Genomic DNA, 14898 nt, shown 5'->3' with positions numbered 1-14898 from the left:
AACCTCACCTTGACCTGATCACATCTGCCAAGACCCTATTTCCATTCAAAGACTCCTGTTGGACATGCACTTGGGGGTGGGTGGTGACACTGTTCAATCCAGGACAGCAGGGAACCCTTGAATCCCCCATGAGCAGGGCTCTGGAGTTGGAAGCTGGAGCTGGGAATCAAACTAGCACCACTTTTGTGCAGTGCTGCTGTCTTCACGGCTAGGCTAGGCACCCCTCTCACAAATGGTGAGCTTGTGGAAACTCCAGTAGGCCTTCTGCTCAACTAGGAAGCTAGCGGTTGGGGGAAAAGGGGTGCAAAAGAGGGGGTGGAGCATCTTCCCAAACTCGTCACCTAGGAACAGATCAGCCCTAGTGTGCAGAGATCTTTCCAAAGCTTGACCTCCATAGCTTCCGTGGCAGAAGTGAGGCTCACGTGGGTAGCACTGGCCCAGTAATGTGTATGTAGCATCCATGGTAGGTATAGGAGACCACCTGACTCTGAAGTCCTCTCGAAGTGAGGAGATGGTCTCCTATGGTCGTCTTAGGGTGTGGGGGGGCAATGGAGCTGTACCAAGCTAAGAGCTCTGGCCTCAGCTCCCTGGGAATAACTACTTGTGTTGCCTTAGTGACATGCAGAGACCACTGGAGACCTTAAGATGTGGACTTCTGGGCACCGATATTACCCATCTGTCCTACAGACTTCACACTGCCCACCTGCAGAACGTGGGCGTGGGCAGCAACAGCCTGCTCCACGTGATGCCTGTGCCCTGGAGACTGCTGGGTGGGGGTGGTCTTGAGCTCCTGCTGCCACCTGAGTTCCTGCTGCCAGCCCTGTGCTGCTGCCCCCACCCCGGGGTGGTCATCTCCCACGACCTCCTAAACTGCCCCTCCTACAGATAAGACGGTGTGTGGAATGCTCGAGCTGAAGAATGTTGAAGTATCCTATCCTTGTTGAATGCTCTGGATATGTGGATGACCACCCTGGATTAACGCTGCTTTAGAAGCCAAACCATGGCTAAGCTAAGCTGGACAGCATTGGATCATATGGGGGAGGGGAGACCCACAAACTGCGTAGCACTGAGGGCTGAAAGCCGTGCAGAGCTCCACCGTGCAATAGTGCGCGCACAGCCAGCCAGCAGAAGTGCCGTGGTTCAGTGTCCTTACTTGCACGTGTCTGGGTAGCTTCTAGTCGCTGGCCGAGACTCCGGCTCCTTGTTGCAGGAGGTGTTCTGGCACGATGGGAGAGGCAGGGCCCAGCTGATCTGACTTGTGAAGAATATTTTAACTTTCAACATAAAGGATGATCTCATGCTCATCTCTATCTTACAACATCAACTGTACTCGGGTCTCAGGGATTTGAGGCTTCAACTTGAACTTAGATGTTCCTCTGCTGTGTCCTAGACTGTTCTAGATGCCTGGTATAAGGACAAATGAGACACTTAAAAAAATCCTTCCTTAAACTTATTTTATTTGAAAGGGTTAGAGAGGTAGAGCAAGAGAAAAGGCTTCTATCCACTGGTTCACTCCCCACATGACTGCAACAGCCAGAGCTGAGGTGATCCAAAGCCAGGAGCTTCTTCTGGGTCTCCCAGGCAGGTGCAGGGGCCCAGGGACTTAGGCCATCCTTTGCTTTCCCAGGCCATTAGCAGAGAGCTGGATTGGAAATGGAGCAGCCGGGACTTGAACCAGTGCCCAGATGGGATGCTAGTGCTGCAGGCCAGGGCTTCAACCCACTGTACCACAGCACCACCCCAAATGAGACTTTTTGTGAAGGATCTCTAGATACAGGTGTCCCTTTTGTCTGGTTTTCCATTTTGTTTTTTCTGCAGTTTTCAATATTTGTTTTTTTTGGGGGGTGGGTGGGCATGTAAAAATGGTTGAGTTAATCTTCATAAACTTCAGTTCCTCACTTGTAAAACTGAGGGTTTTTTTTTTAAGACTTATGCATTTGAAATGAGGTAGAGACAGAGTCTTCCATCTGCTGGCTTACTCCCCAGATGGCAGCAATAGCCAGAGCTGTGCTGATCCAGGAGCCAGGAGTCTCCTCCAGGTCTCTCATGTGGGTGCAGGGGCCCAAGGACTTCGGCCATCTTCTGCATTCCCAGGCCATAGCAGAGAGCTGGATTGGAAGAGGAGCAGCCAAGACTAGAACTGGTGCCCATGTGGGATGCTGGTTCTTCAGGCCAGGGTGTTAACCCACTGCGCCACAGCACCGGCCCCTCTTTTTTGTGTGAAAGCTGTCAGCATAGTGCATTCACTTATGCAGAAGGTGTTTGAGGCTCTGCCCTTCCCTGGGCTGAGTGCTGGGGGCAGGGGTGGAAAAGACACGCGTGGTTCTCATGTTTCTAGGAACTTGTACTGAGATGGGTGACTCGGGCGATCGGCAAGTTACATCAAGAAGCAGGACAATTTCAGACAAGAGGCACGGAGACAGGATGCAGTGGAAGGTCACTGGGGTGCGGGGGGGGGTAGCATCATATGTGTGGGTGGCCCGGGAACGGTGCCTGAACACTGAGGCCGGGAGTCACAGGACATGGAACAGGAGCCTAAGCAGAGGAAATGCAGGTACGGAAGCCTGAACGGGCTGATGAGGCTGGAGGTTAAAACAGGAATAGGTTAAGCAATCGGCTGAGGGAGCCACAGTGAATGGATCACTTAGTGAACATGGGTATGTTTGTGACCATGTTATCAAAAGGAACCACTTCCACTGGTGCCGTGGTACGAAGGTATCCCCCAAACTTAGTGTGTCGATCACCAATGTGAAGCATTTTAAGAGGGGCTGCCTTGGGGGCCGGCACTGTGTTGGAGGCTTCAGCTGTTGTCTATAGAGCCAACATCATATATGGATGCCAGTTTGAGTCCTGGTTGCTCCACTTCTAATCCAGCTCCCTGCCAATGTGCCTGGGGAAAGCAGTGAAAGGTGGCCCAAGCGTGTGGGCCCCTGCACCCATGTGGGAGGCCTGGAGGAAGCTCCTGGCTTCAGTCTTGCCCAGCTCTGACTATAGTGGCCATTTGGGGAGTGAACCAGTGGATGAAGGACCTCTGTTTCTTCCCTCTCCATGTAACTCTGATTTTCAAGGTTTTTTTTTTTTTTTTTTTCCAAAGAGGGGCTGCCTTTAGGAGAGGATCAAATCATGAAGAACCCTCATGAACGGGACTGATGACCTTATAAAAGGACCACAGGGTCCCAGCTGGGCCCTTCTGCCATGTGGGGATGTGTTGGTTTCCTCTGGGGCACACGGCGAGGTGCCATCTTGGAAGCAGACTCTTCAAAGAGGCAGTATCTCCTGGTGCCTAGATTGGGCTCCCCAGCCCCCAGAACTCAGATTTCTGTTCATGGATCATCCTTCTAAAGGCTTTTTGCTACAGCAGCAGGTGTAGATTAAGTTGGCTGATGCTATGGTACGAATTCCACTGTGTCTTGGGCTCTCCAAGTCGATGGCTTAGTGAAGCCCTGCCCAACAGGTGAGGACATGGAGAAATAGTAGAACCCAGGAAGCCACAGAGGCAGAGCAAGTTTGGTCCATTTATGTGTGCTTTCTGGTTTATCTTACTTAAAATACTATCCTCTATTGGGGCTGGTGCTATGGCATAGCAGGTAAAGCTGTCGTAGTGCCGGCATCCCATGTGGATGCTGGTTCAAGTTCTGGCTGCTCCACTTCTGAGCCAGCTCTCTGCTGTGGCCTGGGAAAGCAGTGGAAGATGCCCCAAGTCCTTGGGCCCTGCACCCATGTGGGAGACCCGGAAAGAAGCTCCTGCCCTTGGATCAGCGCAGCTCCAGCTGTTACAGCCATCTAGGGAGTGAACCAGTGGATAAAAGACCTCTCTGCTTCTGCTTCTCTGTGACTCTGCCTTTCAAATAAATCTTAAATATGATCATCTGGGTTCATTCATGTCACAAATGACAGGATTTCCTCCCCCCCTTTCTTAAAAGGCTGATTATTGCACTTTGTGTCTAAACCATTTTCTGTTTCCATTTGCCCACTGATGGACATCTGGGTTGTTTGCACGTCTTGCTCACTGAACAAAACTGCTGTGCATAGGGCAGGGTGCGCATCTCTTCACGACGCCATCCGCAATGCCCTCGCGTGTCAACCCAGAGTTTTGACTGCTGTATTTCATTTAGTTAAATCTGTTTGTAGTTATTTTGTCATCTTTATTGATATCTTTTTTAAGATTTACTTGAAAGAGTTACACAGAGGAATGGTAGAGAGAGGTCTTCAATCCACTGGTTCACTCCCCAGTTGGCCGCAATGGCCAGAGCTGTACCAATCTGGAGCCAGGAGCCTCTTCCGGGTCTCCCGCATGGGTGCAGGGGCCCAAGGACTTCGGCCATCTTATTCTGTCCCAGGCCATAGCAGAGAGCTGGATCAGAAGAGGAGCAGCCAGGACTAGAACTAGCGCCCAAATGGGATGCTGGTTCTTCAGGCCAGGACGTTAAACCACTGCGCCACAGCACCAGCCCCTTGATATCTTTGTGATTTGATTTTTTTGTAGTGATATACTTGATTAGCCTTATCTTTTTTGTATCTAGTATAGGTTTCCATTTATGATTATCACAAGACTTGGATAGAGCAACATATTTTGAGCCAATTATAACCTCATAGAAAATAAAAACTTACCCCACACCACATACTTTGCTATTAGTATCAGAATTCATTTTATATTGTTTCTATTAACCAGTTTTTCTGGTAATTTTTTAAAGTTATTTTAGCTGCCAACTACAGGGTTGGCATCCCATATGGGTGCTGGTTTGAGTCCCAGCTGTTCCACTTCTGATCCAGCTCGCTGCTAATGGTTTGGGAAGGCAGTGGAAGATGGCCCAGGTGCTCGGGCCCCTGCAGCCATGTGGGAGACCTGGAGGAAGCTCCTGGCTCCTGACTTGAGATTGGCCCAGCTCTGGCTGTTGTGGCCAATTGGGGAGTGAAGCAGCAGATGTCTCTCCATCTCCCTCTCTCTGTAGCTCTGCCTCTCAAATTTTTAGAAACATATAATTTAAAAATCATTAATATGAGAATGGGATCTACTTAAGGCACTTCAGAGGAAAGCTGAACATTTCAAAATTTTCACAAAACAGCATTTTGAGTCACATATTTTAGTGAGTCTGTCCTCCATGGATTTCAGCCAGAATGCCCCTTTAGCTGCTCACAGCTTCTTTAAGGGAACAAAAGACGAAAGGCTTTGTCAGTCCATCAGTGCTCGTGTCACATGATCTGGAGCTGTAGCGATCAGAAGGCAGCAGCAGCCCCCGTCCGTCTGTACAGGTTATTTTTAGGTACATGAAAGGTAGAAGAGAGGGAGAGGGAGAAAGTACCTTCCATCTGCTAGTTCACTCCTCAGATGTGCACAACAGCCAGGGCTGGGCCAGGCTGAAGCCAGGAATTCAGCCTGGGTCTCCCCCGTGAGTGGTGGTGGTGGTGGGGCCCAAACACTGAAGCTGTCATATGCCGCCTGCCTTGAGGCTTCAGCCTGCGGCTGGATCAGAAGTGAAGCAGGCAGGACTTGAGCTGGTCACCCAAGTGACAGCTTAACTCACCGCATCACAAGTTCCATGCCTCTCCTTCAGTGTTTTGTTTAAGATTTTGAGAGGTAGAGTTAGAGATGGAGAGAGAGGTCTTCATCTTCTGGTTCACTCCCCCAGATGGCTGCAATGGCTGGAGCTGCGCTGATCTGAAGCCAGGAGCTTTATCTGGGTCTCCCACATGGGTGCAGGAACCCAAGCACTTGGGCCATCTTCTACTGCTTTCCCAGGTCATAGCAGAGAGCTGGATCAGAAGATGAACCGTAGGGGATGCCGGCGCCGCAGGTGGAGGGCTATCCTACTGCACCACAGCACCAGCCCCATCTCCTTCAGGTTTCAAGGATGGTTTCTTTCAGCAGCTTCAATGTTTCCTCTCACCGCTGGCCTCCAAGGCTTTTGCTGGGAATCTGCCAGTCTTGTGGCATCCCTGCTCGTGTGGTGACTGCAGGGGACAAAGGTGCTCTGGAGAAATCTGAAAGTGGGTTTGGGGCCGGCACTGTGGTGCATCAGGTAAAGCCGACACCTGCAGTGCCGGCATCCCATGTGGGCAGCAGTTTGAGTCCTGGCTGCTCCACTTTTTTAAAAATTTGACAGGTAGAGTTGTAGACAGAGGTCTTCTTCTGTTGCTTCACTCCCCAAATGGCCATCATGGCCAGCGCTGCGCTGATCTGAAGCCAGGAGCCAGGTGCTTCTTTGTCTCCCATGTGGGTGCAGGGGCCCAAGCACTTGGGCCATCCCCCACTGCCCTCCTGGGCCACAGCACAGAGCTGGACTGGAAGAGGAACGACTGGGACTAGAACCCGGTGCCCATATGGGATGCCAGCGCTGCAGGCAGAGGATTAACCAAGTGAGCCACGGCGCCAGCCCACTGTTCCACTTCTGATCCAGCTCTCTTCTACGGCCTGGGAAAGCAGTAGAAGATGGCCCAAGTCCTTGGGCCCCTGCACCCACATGGGAGACCTGGAAGAAGCTCCTCACTCCTAGCTTTGGATTGGCGCAGCTCTGGCTGTTTCAGCCAACTGGGGAGTGAACCAGTGGATGGAAGACCTCGCTCTCTCTGCCTCTCCTTCTCTCCCTGTGTAATTCTGACTTTCAAATAAATAAATCATTTTTATAAAAAATGGATTTATTTTGGTTTATAGTTTGAGAGATGGCAGCAGCACAAAGAAGGTCAACAGAGAAAGGAAAAGAATATTCCAGATGTCTGCAATGATTGGCATATCGCTGGCACTGAGGTGGCAGCTGTGGGTCAGGGGCAGGGGAACATCTATTCAAGTGAGGGAGCACTGGCTGCACGGGGCCTGCTGACACCACAGTGGGGCAAGCAGGAAGCAGCTACTGGGACAATACATACACAGGGCCAGGTGCACCTGTCCCCGCCTCTGGTCCCCAGGGCCAGCGGTGTCCCCCAGGAGGGCAGGAGGCTGCTTTCAGGGACCCTGTGGGGACACCTGGGGCTGGCTCACAGGGCTCACATCCAGCCACAGGGCCAGGCTTCCATCTCTCCCTGATGAATTTCTTCGGCTGTCCATGTCCCTGGTGAGCTGGACACCACTGTAAGAAGTGCCTCTCCTAGGACGTAGCGGATTTCTCTCTTTGCACCTGTATGTTGCTAAGGTCCCCTCACTTTGGGTTTATGAATGCACTTGTAAAATCCCTTTTGTTGGGGGGATGGCATTTGGGGCAGCAGTTATGCTGTCTGCCTTCCATATGTGGGAGCATGGTGTTCAAATCCTGGCTCCTTTATTTCCAATCCAGCTTCCGTTTAATGTGCACCACGGGAGACAGCAGGTGATGGCTCAAGTGGTTGGGTTCCTGCCATCTACATGAGAGACTGGGATTTCATTGTGGAATCCTGGCTTTGGTCTGGCTCAGCCCCAGCTATTGGTGGGGTGGGGTGGGGTGGCAGGATTTGGGTGTGAACCAGTAAATGGAAGCTCCCTCCCTCTCTCTGCCTTTCAAATAAAATACAGATATTTAAAGGCAAACTTCAACATTCCATTCATTTCTATTTCTTTGGCTTTGTTATTAGCATGTGTCTGAAAACCCATCGCATATGGTGGAGGTGGGCAGCTGAGTATTTTTTCCCTTAAGGGACACAGGACAAATAGTTAAGAATGTGGGGACCGTGCCCCTTGCCCTGGGTGGGGGAGGCCTGTACGTTGTGAGGCTACAGAAACTGAACGATGAAGGAAACTCCTACTCTGTTAGGTGAACGCTACGCTAGGAGCAGCTGGGCAGGCTGCAGAGGGCACTGCCCCTGAGCCTGGGCTTTCTGGGGGATGCCATACTCCAGAAGAGCCTGCAGGGGGCAGACGAGAGCCGGGCAGTCCAGGCGCTGAAAAGGCACGCACTGCAGGAATGTTCTGTGTCCAGGCGCTGAAAAGGCACGCACTGCAGGAATGTTCTGTGACCAAAGGGACCTGTAGCTTGGAGGAAGAGCGGGGAGAGTGGTCCAGGGGGCCTGGGAGCCTGCTAAGGTCTTGGGCTTTTCCGTCCAATAGCAGAAAGGTCAACACGAAGTTTTATTTGTCGTGTGCTTGTGTTTGCTTTTAATGCTCACATTCTGACTTAAACACGGAGATCTTGCTCTGGTTGAAGGCACCAGCTGTCTGGGACCGCTGGGGTGCAGGAGGGTCGGGGTTTAGGCCAGGGCCATGCATACCGCGTGTGGCCTGTGCATGTGTGTGTGTCATGGTGGCTCCTGAGATGGGCACCTGGGAGACCTCGGCTCACCCTCTGCAGGTGGTCTCACACACAAGGGTGCCACAGATGTCTCTGGGGCTTGTGCTTTTAGCTCTTTGCAGGCCAGACCCAGGTTTAGGCCACAGTCAACTGCTGTCAGAGGGATTAGGGTGGCACTGAGGGTCGTGGTCTCTTCTTCCCTGGGGGCGGGGGGTCCTGGCAGGGCCCAGGGGAAGTTGGATGAGGCTGCTTGGGTCACTGTGGGTCTCCTGGAGTTCCATTCCCACCCCACCCCCCAGGCCCATTCAGGCTCTGCAGGGGGTGGGGCTGGGAGGGTCAGCCTTGACTTCTGCCTGAGAAAGTCATCCTAGAATCGGCCAGAACTGAAGGAGCACAGAGGCCCTCCACCCCCAGCATCGCCCTTCCACACACACACAGCTGAGCAAGGTGGCCCCTCGCTCCCCAGGGTCTTGCTGCATGAGCGTGAAGCCGGGCCAGCCAGCGCTGCCAATCACGTGTCCTCTCGGGCAGCACGGACACAGCTCCCCCGTCTCTGTGACGCTGCGATGCCAGACCCCGGTCAGGCCTTTCACGTTAGGAGGCCCCACGCTGTAGGCATCAGAAACTTCGGTTTCCAACAGAAATTTTCCATTGGGGGAAAGCAACCCTCATCTGGGGTCACAGTTCCCCAAAAGCAATGAGGTACGTTTGGATCAACAACATGCACTTTGCGGTACCAGGTAAATTACCTTCAAGTTCTGCAACCTCTGTTATTATTGATTTCTTTATCTGAGAGGCAGATGGAGCGAGAGAGGGAGAGAGCTCTCACCTGCTGGTTCATGCCTGCAACAGCACCCAGAGCTCAATCCAGGTCTCCTAAATGGACAACAGAACCCCAACTACTTGAGCTATCACCCCTGGCCCAGGGGTCTGCATTAGCAGGAAGCTTGGGCCTGTGAGGTGGAGCTGATGGGCAGGGGCTGCTGTGACAGGGGAGCAGGGCAGGAGGTGCGGGTGCCAGAGGGACCTGGGAGGCTCTGGTGAGGTGGCAGGGACCCTGCACAGAGGCTCAGGACCCATCTTCCTCTGTGTGGGTCTGGATATAGCCCTTGGCACAGCTTGCGCCAGGGGGGCGAGGGGCCTGGGCTGCCAGAGCTGTGGCTGCACCAGCCTGGGGAGGACTGGTCTGGCCCTGGAGGTTCTCCAGGACCCAGCCAGACTCAGTTCTGTTTTCAACCAAGGGAGGATGTGGCTTATGGTGGTCACGTCTGCCCGAGATGCCATGGCAGGCAAGCACAGGGGCATCAGAGCAGCCAGCAGTGCTGTTTAGGGCCGGCCCCTTCTTCTCCCCAAGACTGGGGGTTGTCCTGGCCTTGAGAGGTGTGGGGAGGCAGGGATCATGGCTCCCATGCTGTGGGCAGTGGTATCACACCCACATGGGGGTGCAAGTGTGGGAAGCAGCTTCAGCACAGACCTCTGGGGGCAACCCTGCCCCAGGCTCCAAGGCTAAGGTCAGAGTCAGGAGTGGGCCAGCACTGCACTGCGGGGGGGGGGCTGGGTCACGAGCCTCCTGGAAGCTCTCCCCGCACCCCATAGGATGTCTCTGAGGGCACCCACACACTGTTACTGGTCAGTACCTTGCCCATCTCGCTGATGACGGCAAACCCTCCAGGATGCAATGCCTGGCCCTCAGTCAGGGTTTGTGGGACACAGGGATCCAAGCACAGTCCCATCAGCCCATGGGTTCTGACTTTCCTTGTGGTCCTCAGGATCCACATGTGGTTAACAGGGATTTGTCTGTTACAGCATCCAGTGGTCATGGCTGGACATGAGCCAGGGGATATCTGGGATGGCTGCCCCACTAGGGGCATGTGGGATGCACAGAATTCATTCTGGGTGTGGGGGCTGGGGAGAGCTTCAAAGGGACAGATGAGCCTTTGGGACAGCATTGCCCTGAGTGGACGGGGACAGACAGAACCTCAAGTGGTGGGGGTCTCAAGGATGCACTCCAGATCAGTCAATAGTAAAATACAAGGGCACTTCAGAAAGTCCTTGGGCCAGTGCCACGGCTCACTAGGCTAATCCTCTGCCTTGCGGCGCCGGCACACCGGGTTCTAATCCCGGTCGGGGCACCGGATTCTGTCCCGGTTGCCCCTCTTCCAGGCCAGCTCTCTGCTGTGGCCCGGGAGTGCAGTGGAGGATGGCCCAAGTGCTAGGGCCCTGCACCCCACGTGAGACCAGGAGAAGCACCTGGCTCCTGCCATCGGATCAGCATGGTGCACCAACCGCAGCGCACCAGCCACGGCGGCCACTGGAGGGTGAACCAACGGCAAAGGAAGACCTTTCTCATGAGACTGTCTCTGTCTACTCTGCCTGTCCAAAAAAAAAAAAAAAAAGCCCTTGGAAAGTGAAACTCAAAGGTAAGTTTATTTTGGTGCGAAAAACAACAAAACCACCCTGAAACCCATTCACCCAAGGGAGCCTCACAAAATTCATGAAAAAAGCTTCATAGGAAAAACTGCTTGGGCTTCAGTGATTTTGTGTGTGTTTGTGTGTATGCCACAATAAACTTATCTTTTAATTGCATTTTCCCGTGAACTTTTTGCTCATACAAGAGTGGATCTGCAACCAGTTTGGACTCTTAAGGGTAACTGAGCTAGCCTGTCCCAGGACAGTGTTTTTTTTTTTTTTTTTTTTTTTTGCCATTTCCTTTTTTTTATTTAATAAATGTGAATTTACAAAGTGCAACTTTTGTATTATTGTGGCTTCTCCCCCCAACCTCCCTCCCTCCCTCCCTCGGCCCTCCCCTCTCACACTCCCTCTTCCCATCCCGCCCTTCATTGAGTTTCATTTTCAATTACCTTCATATACAGAACATCAACTTAGTATATACTAAGCAAAGATTTCAACAGGCTGCACTCACACAACCATACAAGGTATAGGGTATTGTTCGACTAGTAGTGTTGTCTTTAAGTTTCATAGTAAAACACATTAAGGACAGAGATCCTACATGGGGAGCATGTACCCAGTGACTTCCGTTGTTGATTTAACAGTTGGCACTCTTATTTATGACATCAGCAATCACCCAAGACTCTTGCTATGAGCTGTCTAGGCTATGGAAGTCCCTTGAGTTCACCAACTCTGAACTTGTTTAGTGAAGGCCATATCACAGTGGAGGTTCCCTCCTCCCTTCAGAGAAAGGTGCCAGGACAGTGTTCTACAAAAGATTTTCCTCTGGAATATTCCCAGTTAGGAGGCAGGCGTTTAGCTCAGTGGGGCAGACACCTGCCTCCCCCATTGGAAAACCTGGATGCAACACCTGGCTCTGGCTCCTGATTTCAGCTTCCTGCCAGTGAAGATGGCTAAAGACATTGGGTGCTGGGGTCATTGTTATGGCACAGGTGGTTAAGCATCCACCTACCTGTGACACTGGCATCCCCTGTGAGCCCTGGATCGAGTCCCGGCTGCTCCACTTCCTATCCAACTTCCTGCTAGTGCACCTGGAAAAGCAGCAGAAGATGGTCCAAGTGCTTGGGCCCCTGCCACCCTGTTGGAGACCTGTGCAGATGGAGTTCCTAGTTCTTGGCTTTGACCTAGTCCAGTCCTGGCTGTTGCAGCCATTTGGGGAGTGAACAGCAGGTGGAAAAAAATCTCACTTTATTTCTCTTTCTCTGTTACTCTGCTTTTCAAATAAATAAAAAAAAATTCTAAAGAAAATTGGGGCAGGGCTGGTGCTGTGGCACTGTGGTAAAGCCGATGCCTGCTGTGCCACATCCCATATGGGCACCGGTTTGAGAGCTGGCTGCTCCACTTCCAATCCAACTCACTGCTATGGCCTGGGAAAGCAGTAGATGTTCCAAGTCCTTGGGCCCCTGCACCCGCTTGGGAGACCTGGAAGAAGCTCTTGGCTCCTGGCTTCAGATCAGCACAGCTCTGGCCATTGTGGCCATCTGGATTGTGAACCAGCGGATGAAAGACACTCTCACTCTTTCTCTCTCTCTCTCTCTCTCTCTCTCTCTCTCTCTCTCTCCTCTCTCTGTGTAGCTGTGACTTTCAAGTCAAATAAATCTTACATATTAAAAAAAAGAAAATTGGGTGCCTTCCACCCACATGGAAGACATGGATTAAGTTTCCTGCTTTGGCCCTGGCCCAGCCCCAGCTGTTCTGGGCATGCAGGGACTGAACCAGTAGACAGGAGAGGAGTGTCCCATCAAAATCAAGAGCCAACCAACCAACACAAAACTAACAGCCAGTAATAAACCCACATCCCAGCCCCTCTATGTATTTAGACAACTGGAGCCACATCCAGCGAAGCAGCCCTTGCTACCAGGGACCTACTTTTCTGGTTGCAACCAGCCTGAGCTGACTTCACAACCTTCTCTGAGCTGCAATGCAAATGTGAAGAGTGGCACTTGAGGTGTCACTGGAGATCCATTCATTTGCTGGTGGCTAATGGTTTCACCTAAGCTACACCAGCCACACACCAGCTGGTTAAAATCATCATGGGTGGCTCCTGTCTGTGATATACATGCAGCACTTTCAATGGACAAACCGTGCATGCTTCCATTTGTACAAGGGGCTTGAGCCACCAGCTTCATAACGTGACAGAGGGGGGAACGGTGGCCAGGGAACGGGGAGCTGGTGTTGAGTGGGTCCAGAGTTTTAGCTTCACAGGAGGAAAAGTTCTGGAGGTTGGTGGGGGTAGTGGTTGCCCAGTGATGTCAGGGGACTTAATGCCATTGAAGTGCAGGCTTAAAAAATGGTCAGGATGGGGCTGGTGCTATGGTGTTGTGGGCTAAGCCTCTGCCTGCAGCACTGGCACCCCATATGGGTGCCGGTCCAGTGGGCTAAGCCTCTGCCTGCAGCACTGGCACCCCATATGGGTGCCGGTTCAAGTCCCAGCTGCTCCACTTTCAATTCTGCTTTCTGCTATGGCCTGGAAAAGCAGAAGATGGCCCAAGTGTTGGGACCCTGCACCCACGTGGGAGACCTGGGAGAAGCTCCTGGTTTTGGATCAGCTCAGTTCTGGCTGTTGTGGCCATTGGCAGAGTGAACCAGCAGGTAGAAAACCTTAGTTAGTTTCTCTCTCTCTCTCTCTCTCTCTCTCTCTCTCTCTGCCTCTAAAATAAATAAATATTAAAAAATGGTCAGTGGGGGCCAGGGCTGTGGTGTAGTGGGTAAAGCCACCACCTGCAGTGCCGGCATCCCATACGGGCACAGGTTCAAGTCCTGTCTGCTCCATTTCCAATTCAGGTCTCTGCCGTGGCCTGGGAAGGCAGTAGAAGATTGCCCAGGTCCTTGGACCCCCCTTCATCCATGTGGGAGACCTGGAAGAAGCTCCAGGCTCTTGGCTTTGGATTGGCCCAGTTCCAGCCATCAGAGTCACTTGGGGTGTAAACCAGCAGATGGAAGACGTCTCTCTCTCTCTGCCTCTCCTTCTCTCTGTGTAACTCTGAATTAACTCCTGAATTTATTGTAAATAAATAAATAAATCTTTAACAAAATGGTCAGGATGGAAATTTTGTCACCTATGCTTGATCACAATTGAGAAAGAAACTTAGGAAAACTTGCTGACAAAAAGCCCACTTTTACATCCATTGTATTGCACCACCAACCATGGTCCTGGGGAGTGAGCAGAACTGGCAGCACTTCCAATCTCACCTCCAGGGGAAGACAGGGAGCTTGGAGATTTCCAGTGGCCTGCGAGGTCACTCCTGGCCCCCCTCCTCACTGCCTGCCACCCACCCGATACCAAAGTACAGGGTCCCAGGGCCCAGGGGCTCAGCCTAGGAAGAGGGTGAAGGGGCCTGGCCTGTGCTCCCAGTGGTGACTCCCCTACTGGCCCCTGGATGAAATCCATGATAATGAGTTTGCGAGAGCTACTGCACAGCACGGAGACTTCAATGAGGCCCAAGGTTTCTGGGGCATGATGGATATGTGACTTCCTTGATGTAATCACTCCACAATGTCTGAATGTATCAGAACATGGCACTGTATACTGTAAATACATATTACTTGAGTTTGGATCCTACTTTAATACAGCTGGGGAAGGGCAGGCAGAATTGATAAGAATGTGTGTGCATGTGTGCGTGTGTGCATGTGTGTGTGAGAGAGAAGGAGGGAGGGAGGGAGAAGCCTGTGGGGTGCTGTGTGTGGTGCATTGAACACCGTTCTGTTCTTTAGATCATGAGTCTGGACTACAACAGTGGCCATGTCTTGGGGAGTGAACCAATGAACGGAAGGAAGGTGTTTCTGTGCCTTTGAGAAATTGATTTTGTATTATTTTTAAATAGGTTGTAACTTGTTAAGTGTTATATCACTTAATAAACAATTTCATGAATAGATACTAAAAATGTCAAAAATCTGCTATAATATGAATAAAACTTGAAGACACTATGCTAAAAGAAATGAGCCACACACAAAAAGACAAATACTGTATGACTGCACTTACTTGAGTTCCCTGAGTAGACAAGTTATGGAGGCAGAAAATAAAGTAGAGGTACCAGGGCTAGAGGAAGAGGAATGGGAAGTTATTGTTTAATAGATGCAGACGTCCTGTTTGGGAAGATGGAAAAATTCTGGAGGCAGATGGTGGTAACAGTTGCGCAACAGTGTGAATGTACCTAATGCCACTGACCTGCACTTTTAAAAAATGGGCAAAAGAGTACATTTTATGCTCTGTATATTTTACTATAATTAAAAA

General features: G+C 51.6%; 1 pseudogene; it reads right to left on the bottom strand.

Moving 5' to 3' along the window:
- The window catches only part of LOC127485151 (protein APCDD1 pseudogene), a 98595-nt pseudogene that overhangs the window by 24722 nt on the left and 58975 nt on the right, over window positions 1–14898 (bottom strand).

Source organism: Oryctolagus cuniculus, chromosome 21 (genome assembly GCF_964237555.1).
Source record: "Oryctolagus cuniculus chromosome 21, mOryCun1.1, whole genome shotgun sequence".
Classification (NCBI taxonomy): domain Eukaryota; kingdom Metazoa; phylum Chordata; class Mammalia; order Lagomorpha; family Leporidae; genus Oryctolagus; species Oryctolagus cuniculus.
Note: the sequence above shows the minus strand (reverse complement) of the source record. Positions and strands in the feature narration are given on the sequence as shown.